Source organism: Schistocerca piceifrons, chromosome 6 (assembly GCF_021461385.2).
Source record: "Schistocerca piceifrons isolate TAMUIC-IGC-003096 chromosome 6, iqSchPice1.1, whole genome shotgun sequence".
NCBI lineage: Eukaryota > Metazoa > Arthropoda > Insecta > Orthoptera > Acrididae > Schistocerca > Schistocerca piceifrons.
Window position 1 is genome coordinate 548,186,223 of NC_060143.1, and position 6,574 is coordinate 548,192,796.

Sequence of the window (6,574 nt, forward strand, 5' to 3'; positions counted from 1 at the left end):
TAATACTGGATATCATGAACTAAAAATCTTGTGTGTCAGTTTAAGCACAGTCATTTACAATTTTTCTAAGGGGACGTTTCAACGCTTCTGTAGAACTGAGCCGCGACCAGTCGGAAGCAGCACTTACGTTCTCTTCACCTAGAGGACGCTGCTGTCGCGTTGTCGTGCTGGAGAGGGGTCGGTCAGCGTGTAGTTGGCTGACGTGTTCTTCATAGCCCTCTAGGCTCTAACGTTCCCGACTGGCGTGCCGGCGCTTGACCTTATGCCGGAACGCCAGTCACCTAGCAAAGGTGAGTTATCGTCCCAATATTGATTGTGCTACGTCTACACCAACTTTGCTGAAGGAAGGACAGAAGCGCGCGTAGACAGTATTATTATTTTGCCATTCGGATGATAAGCGACTCGCATAGCCGAATAATTGGAGTTTTACCTTACGTAGGAATTCCCACTGATACGAGATGTAAACACTTTCCGCTTTATACCTACCCATGCTTGCCTGTTAGCCAGGCAGGCAATCAGCAGAGCGAGCAGGCTGCTCTACTCCCATCCAAGCCAAGATATGGCCAAATCAAGCAGGTTAAATAAATCTTGCTTGCCTACCCGTCTATCCGCTCTGCTACGCGTCGTGGCAGTTTATTCCTTACGCTTACATTGTAGTGTGCCACCGGCCTTGCCACAGTGGTAACACCGGTTCCCGTCAGACCACCGAAGTTAAGCGCTGTCGGGCTGGGCTAGCACTTGGATGGGTGACCATCCGGTCTGCCGAGCGCTGTTGGCTAGCAGGGTGCACTCAGCCCTTGTGAGGGAAACTGGGGAGCTACGTGATTGAGAAGTAGCGGCTACAGTCTCGGAAACTGACATACGACCAGCAGAACGGTGTGCCGACCATATGCTACACCGTATCAGCATCCAGTGACGCCTGAGGGCTGAGGATAACACGGCGGCCGGTCGGTACAGTAGGGTCTTCCCAGGCCTGTTCGGACGGAGTTTAGAGTTTCATTGTAGTGTTATGAGCAGGGATCCGTAGTTGCTGAAAGGTTCTTTTTTACCAGTGTATCGCAAGACGAGGCTGAATATAATACAGATTAGTCTTTGGCCATTGTGGGTCAGAGAGTGGTGGATTTTATTTCCCCTTTTCTCCTTTTCGGCATTTTTCGGATTAATTTATTTACTTCAGATAGTTATGTCTTTCTCTGCAACATCACCTTTTTTCGACTATGGTTGGCTATTCTCAATTCGAACCATCATCAGGTCACCTCTAGTACATGATTTCTGTAGTAAGCCGAACTATCTCCGAAAAATATCCTTCACATCTAAGAACGTGAAGATGTCCATTATACTGCAACGCAAACTAAAATAAGTTTATGGAAGTCTACTTTCTGTAACCTTAGTGTGTTTTAGCAGAATATTTTGTTTTTATTTATTTACACATCTAGCTCCGTTGGACCAAATTGAGGAGCAAAGATCCAAGGTCATGGAACGTGTCAGTATATGAGATTACAACATAAAAGAAATAACAGATAAAAATGTTTATGAACCCAAAAAAGTCCAGCCATAAGATTAAGTAAACGCAATCAGCAATATAACATAAGAATCAGCTTAATTCTTCAAGGAACTCCTCAACAGAATAGAAGGAGCGACCCATGAAAAAACTCTTCAGTTTCGATTTTAAAGCGCGTGGATTACTGCTAACATTTTTGAATTCTTTTGAAAGCAGCAGTATACTGCACACCTTTCTGCGCAAGAGTTAAGGAAGTGCGATCCAAATCCCGACTGGATTTCTGCCGAGCATTAACTGGTTGGTTGTTTCGGGGAAGGAGACCAGACAGCGAGGTCGTCGGTCTCAACGGATTAGGGAAGGACGGGGAAGGAAGTCGGCCGTGCCCTTTGAAAGGAACCATCCCGACATTTGCCTGGAGCGATTTAGGGAAATCACGGAAAACCTAAATGAGGATGGCCGGACGCGGGATTGAACCGTCGTCCTCCCGAATGCGAGTCCAGTGTCTAACCACTGCGCCACCTCGCTCGGTAGCATTAACTAAGTGAAAGCTGCTGATTCTTGGAAATATGCTGATATTGTTCACAAGAAACTACAGTAAAGAATATGTATATTGTAAGGCCAAAGTCAGAATACCCATACTAATGAACAAGGGTTGACAAGATGTTCGCGAACTTACACCACTTACTGCCCGAACTCCCCGTTTCTGAGCCAAAAATATCCTTTTAGAATGGGAAGAGTTACCCCAAAATACAATATTATAAGACATAACCGGATGAAAATAAGCAAAGTAGACTAATTTTCGTGTCGAACAATCACTTACTTCAGATACCGTTCGAATAGTAAAAATGGGAGGATTAAGTCTTTGAACAAGAGCCCCAATGTGAGCTTTCCACGACAGTTTACTATCTATCTGAACACCTAGATTCCAATTATATTCGTTTTAACTACTTTTCCAGGCTGTGTATTCTAGGCTGGTTGAATTCATTCTAACTCGTCAAAATACATACATCAAAAAAAGTTTTGCATCACCCCAGTTCCCAGAATGGATAGACATTGACTGTGGATATTGTATCACCGACACAGTCCCTTTGACTCTTCAGAGATGTCATTAATCCCAGCCAAAGATGTAACAACAATGCATGAGCAGTGCCTATTAGAAGACGGGGTCCGACAGCGGATCAGTTCCGGTCATTCCACCAGGTGGGAGGTACACTGCTCGTGTTGTCTGTAGTTCAACCATGCCTAGACGGTCAGTACCGCGGTTCGATCGTGTCCGCATTGTTACTTTGTGCCAGGAAGGGCAGTCAGTATCCGGGCGTCTCGTAGAGAACCAAAGCGACGTTTTACGGCCATGGAGGACATACAGAGAGGAAATGTCGATGACATGTCTCGCTCAGGCCGCCCAAGGGCTACTGCTGCATGTTGAATAACGCTTTTCGTGGAGCCACAGGACACCGTGCTACGACTCACACTGTGTGCAATAGGCTGCATGATGCGCAACTTCATCCCCGACAGATGGGCCCAACAACATGCCGAATGGACCGCTAAGGATTGGCATCACGTTCTCTTCACCGATGAGTGTCGCATATGCCTTCAACCATACAATCGTCGGAAACGTGTTTGGAGGCAACCCTGTCAAGCTGAACGCCTTAGACACACTGTTCAGTGGGCGCAGCACGGTGGCGGTTCCCTGCTGTTTCGGGGTGGCATTATGTGGGGCCGACATACGCCGCTGGTGGTTATGGAAGGCGCCGTAACGACTGTACCATATATGAATGTCATCCTCCAATCGATGGTGCAACCATATCGGCAGCATATTTGCGAGGCATTCGTCTTCATGGACGACAATTCGCGCCCCCATCGTGCACATCTTGTGAATGACTTCCTTCAGGATAACGACATCACTCGACTTGAGTGGCCAGCATGTTCTTCAGACATGAACCCTATCGAACATGCCTGGGATAGATTGAAAAGGGCTGTTTATGGACCACATGACCCACCAACCACCCTGAAGGATCTATGCCCAATCGCCGTTGAGCAGTGGGACAATCTGGACCAACAGTGCCTTGATGAACTTGTGGATAGTATGCCCCGACGAATACAGGCATGCATCAGTGCAAGAGGACATCTACTGGTTATTAGAGGTACCGGTGTGTACAGCAATCTGGACCACCACCTCTGAAGGTCTCGCAGTATGATGGCACAACATGCAATGTGTGGTTTTCATGAGGAATAATGGCGGAAATGATGCTAATGTTGATCTCTATTCCAATTTTCTGTGCAGCTTCCGGAACTCTCGGAACCGAGGTGATGCAAAACATTTTTTGATGTGTGTAGTTCTTTCTGAATTCTCCAAATGGATTTTAGTAAACATTTTCATATTACGTTAAGCTAAAAATACATGTCTGAAAGAAGTAGCTTTTCATTCATACTAAACTTGTTTCGCTCTACTCTGCGTACCACCAGAATGTGCTTTTCAATACCCACTGAGCGTTTTTTTTTCCTATTTCAATCAATGTTTGCCCTAAATTTAGAAAGTCTGTGTACTGCTCAAAGACCTGTAGTCCCTAGCAAACATCTCCACACACTTGTGAGCAACTAAGCCCTTGTCCTCCCTCAAACTATTTATGGAGTGGGGAAACTACAGGTCAAGTTTACACACACATCGTAACACACCCGAGGTTCTCGAATGAGTGTTCCTAGTAACTTTTTACGCAGTTTGCATTGTGAGACGCCTACTGGTTTATTGGAAGCTGCCTGATTAAGACATCATCCCCCCACATGACTTGTGTTCTTTCTCGTGCCTTGTGTATATTCTCCATTTCTTTATTTCTGCTCAGTCTCCTTTAAGTTAGATTTGTTCATTCTGCTGCTGTCACTGTTATGATAAGTGAGTTGCAGTGAAAATACCTATTGCAGTCGCGCTGGATCGATTGGACAAGCTGTTGTCAGGTGCAGCAGGCTCAACGGAACCCGTAAAATTCGCTAGGCTTATGAAAACCCAAGTTGGCCCGCTTTAGCCACTGTCTTCAGTGCACGTGTTCTGTCGTGTCTCCGTTGCGCCAGGCCGACCGGCATTTATGGTTGGAGCGGAAACAGGACCAGGCAGGCTGGAAGGAGGATTTGTACACCTCTGACTGATACCCGTAAATTCTTTAAATAATCACACTCCCTTGTATTAAACAGCTTCAGAGTGCCATTCCTTTACAATTAAGTTAATGTGTGAAATATTTGACGCTAAGCATATAAGTTGCTCATAAAGAAGTGATTAATTAAAGCGTTATTATTTGTACTGATGTTCTACTACGCGAAAAGCGAAAATGTAGTAAGCGACAAAATTTTGATTTCCTTAATTAATTTTCTGTGGGTTGAAAGAGAGAAAAAGTTTGGAAAGGTTTGCAGTTATGAGTAAAGGACGTTGGAAGTAGCTAAGTGCTTTCATTCTCAAATAATGGCTGGTTATAGTGCGGTTAATTTGCGCGCTGTAAGTTACCGCTTTCTAATTTTGATAATTTGCGTATCAAATGGTTCAAATGCCTCTAAGCACTATGGGACTTAACATCTGACGTCATCAGTCCCCTAGAACTTAGAACTACTTAAACCTAACTAACGGAAGGACATCACACACACCCATGCCTGAGGCAGGATTCGAACCTGTGACCGTAGCAGCAGCGAGGTTCCGGACTGAAGCAACTGGAACCACTCGGCCACAGCGGTCGGCTTGCGTATCATGTTGAAGTATAATACTAAGTGAGTAAATTATGACAGCGTTTTAAAATTTTAAATGTGGACTGCAATTATAGGAAATACTGAAAAACATTTTTTTTATTTTTTATTTTATTTTATTTTTTTCCTGGAAGCTGAGAGACAGGAAGCGTTCAGCGGTGACTGGTTGATTAATTTACCCGCTTGCACATTCGTACTCGGCAGCTAGAGGCCGAGTTGAAAGTGCAGAGGCGGTTGCGTACTGTCTGAGTCGAAACAGCTCCCCCAGTTCCCTTCAAGAAAACGGCCTGAACTTTTACTGCTTTCTGCTCGGGGTACCTTTGGGGAATAATTTGATGGTAGAGGTGGTAAGCTGGTGTCGTTGACCATGGGTGACAATTACATCTACGTCTGCAGCTACACCTACCTACATCTATACACCGCAAGTTGCCTTAGTGTGTGTGGGGGGGAGGGTACTTTGAGCGCCACCGTCCCTTCCCTTCTTTCCTGTTTCAGTCGCAAATGGTTCGCGAATTGCTGGTAAGCCTCTGTGTGAAGTCGAATCTCTCTAACATTCACCTCCATTGTCTTTTTGCGAGATACTCGAGGGTGAAAGCAATATAATCGTCGTTTCTTCTAGGAATGTACGCTCTAGTAACTTTACCAAGAAACCAAACCGTGATGCAGAATACCTCTCTTCCAGCGTCTGCTGCTGGATACGTTGACTAACTTCTTAATGTTTCCGCGTTTACTGACTGAACCTGTAACGGAACATGCTGCTCTTCTGTGGATCTCTATTTCCTCTATCAATCTTGTTTGGTACGGGTCTCAGACTTACGAGCAATATTCAAGTATTGGTCGAACGAAGGTTTTGTTACCTACTGCCTTTGTGAGAGAATTACTGTTTCTGAGGAGGCTTCCATTGTATCTCAGTTTGGCATCTGCTTTACCTGCAGTTAGTTTTATGTCATCAGTCCTCCGACTGGTTTGATGCGGACCGCCACGATTCCGCTACCCTGTCAACCTCTTCATATCAGAGTAGCACTTGCAGCCTACTTCCTCAGTTATTTGTTGCATGTATTCCAATCTCTGTCTTCCTCTACAGTTTTTGCTCTCTCCAGCTCCCTATGTTACCATGTAAGTCATTCCCTGATGTCTCGACAGGTGTCCTATCATTCTCTTTTCGCCTTGTCAGAGTTTTTCATATATTCCTTTCATCTCCGATTCTGCGCAGAACCTCCTCATTCCTTACCTTATCAGTCCACTTAATTTTCAACATTCGTCTGTAGCCCCACATCTCAACTGTATCGAGCCTCTTCTGTTCCGGTTTTCCCACAGTTCATATTTCACTACTATACGGTACTGTGC

General features: G+C 45.1%; 1 pseudogene; it reads left to right on the forward strand.

Annotated features, from left to right (window-relative positions):
• The first annotated feature begins 660 nt into the window (after nucleotides 1–660).
• LOC124803545 lies at nucleotides 661–778 on the forward strand (annotated as a pseudogene).
• The last annotated feature ends 5,796 nt before the right edge of the window (nucleotides 779–6,574 follow it).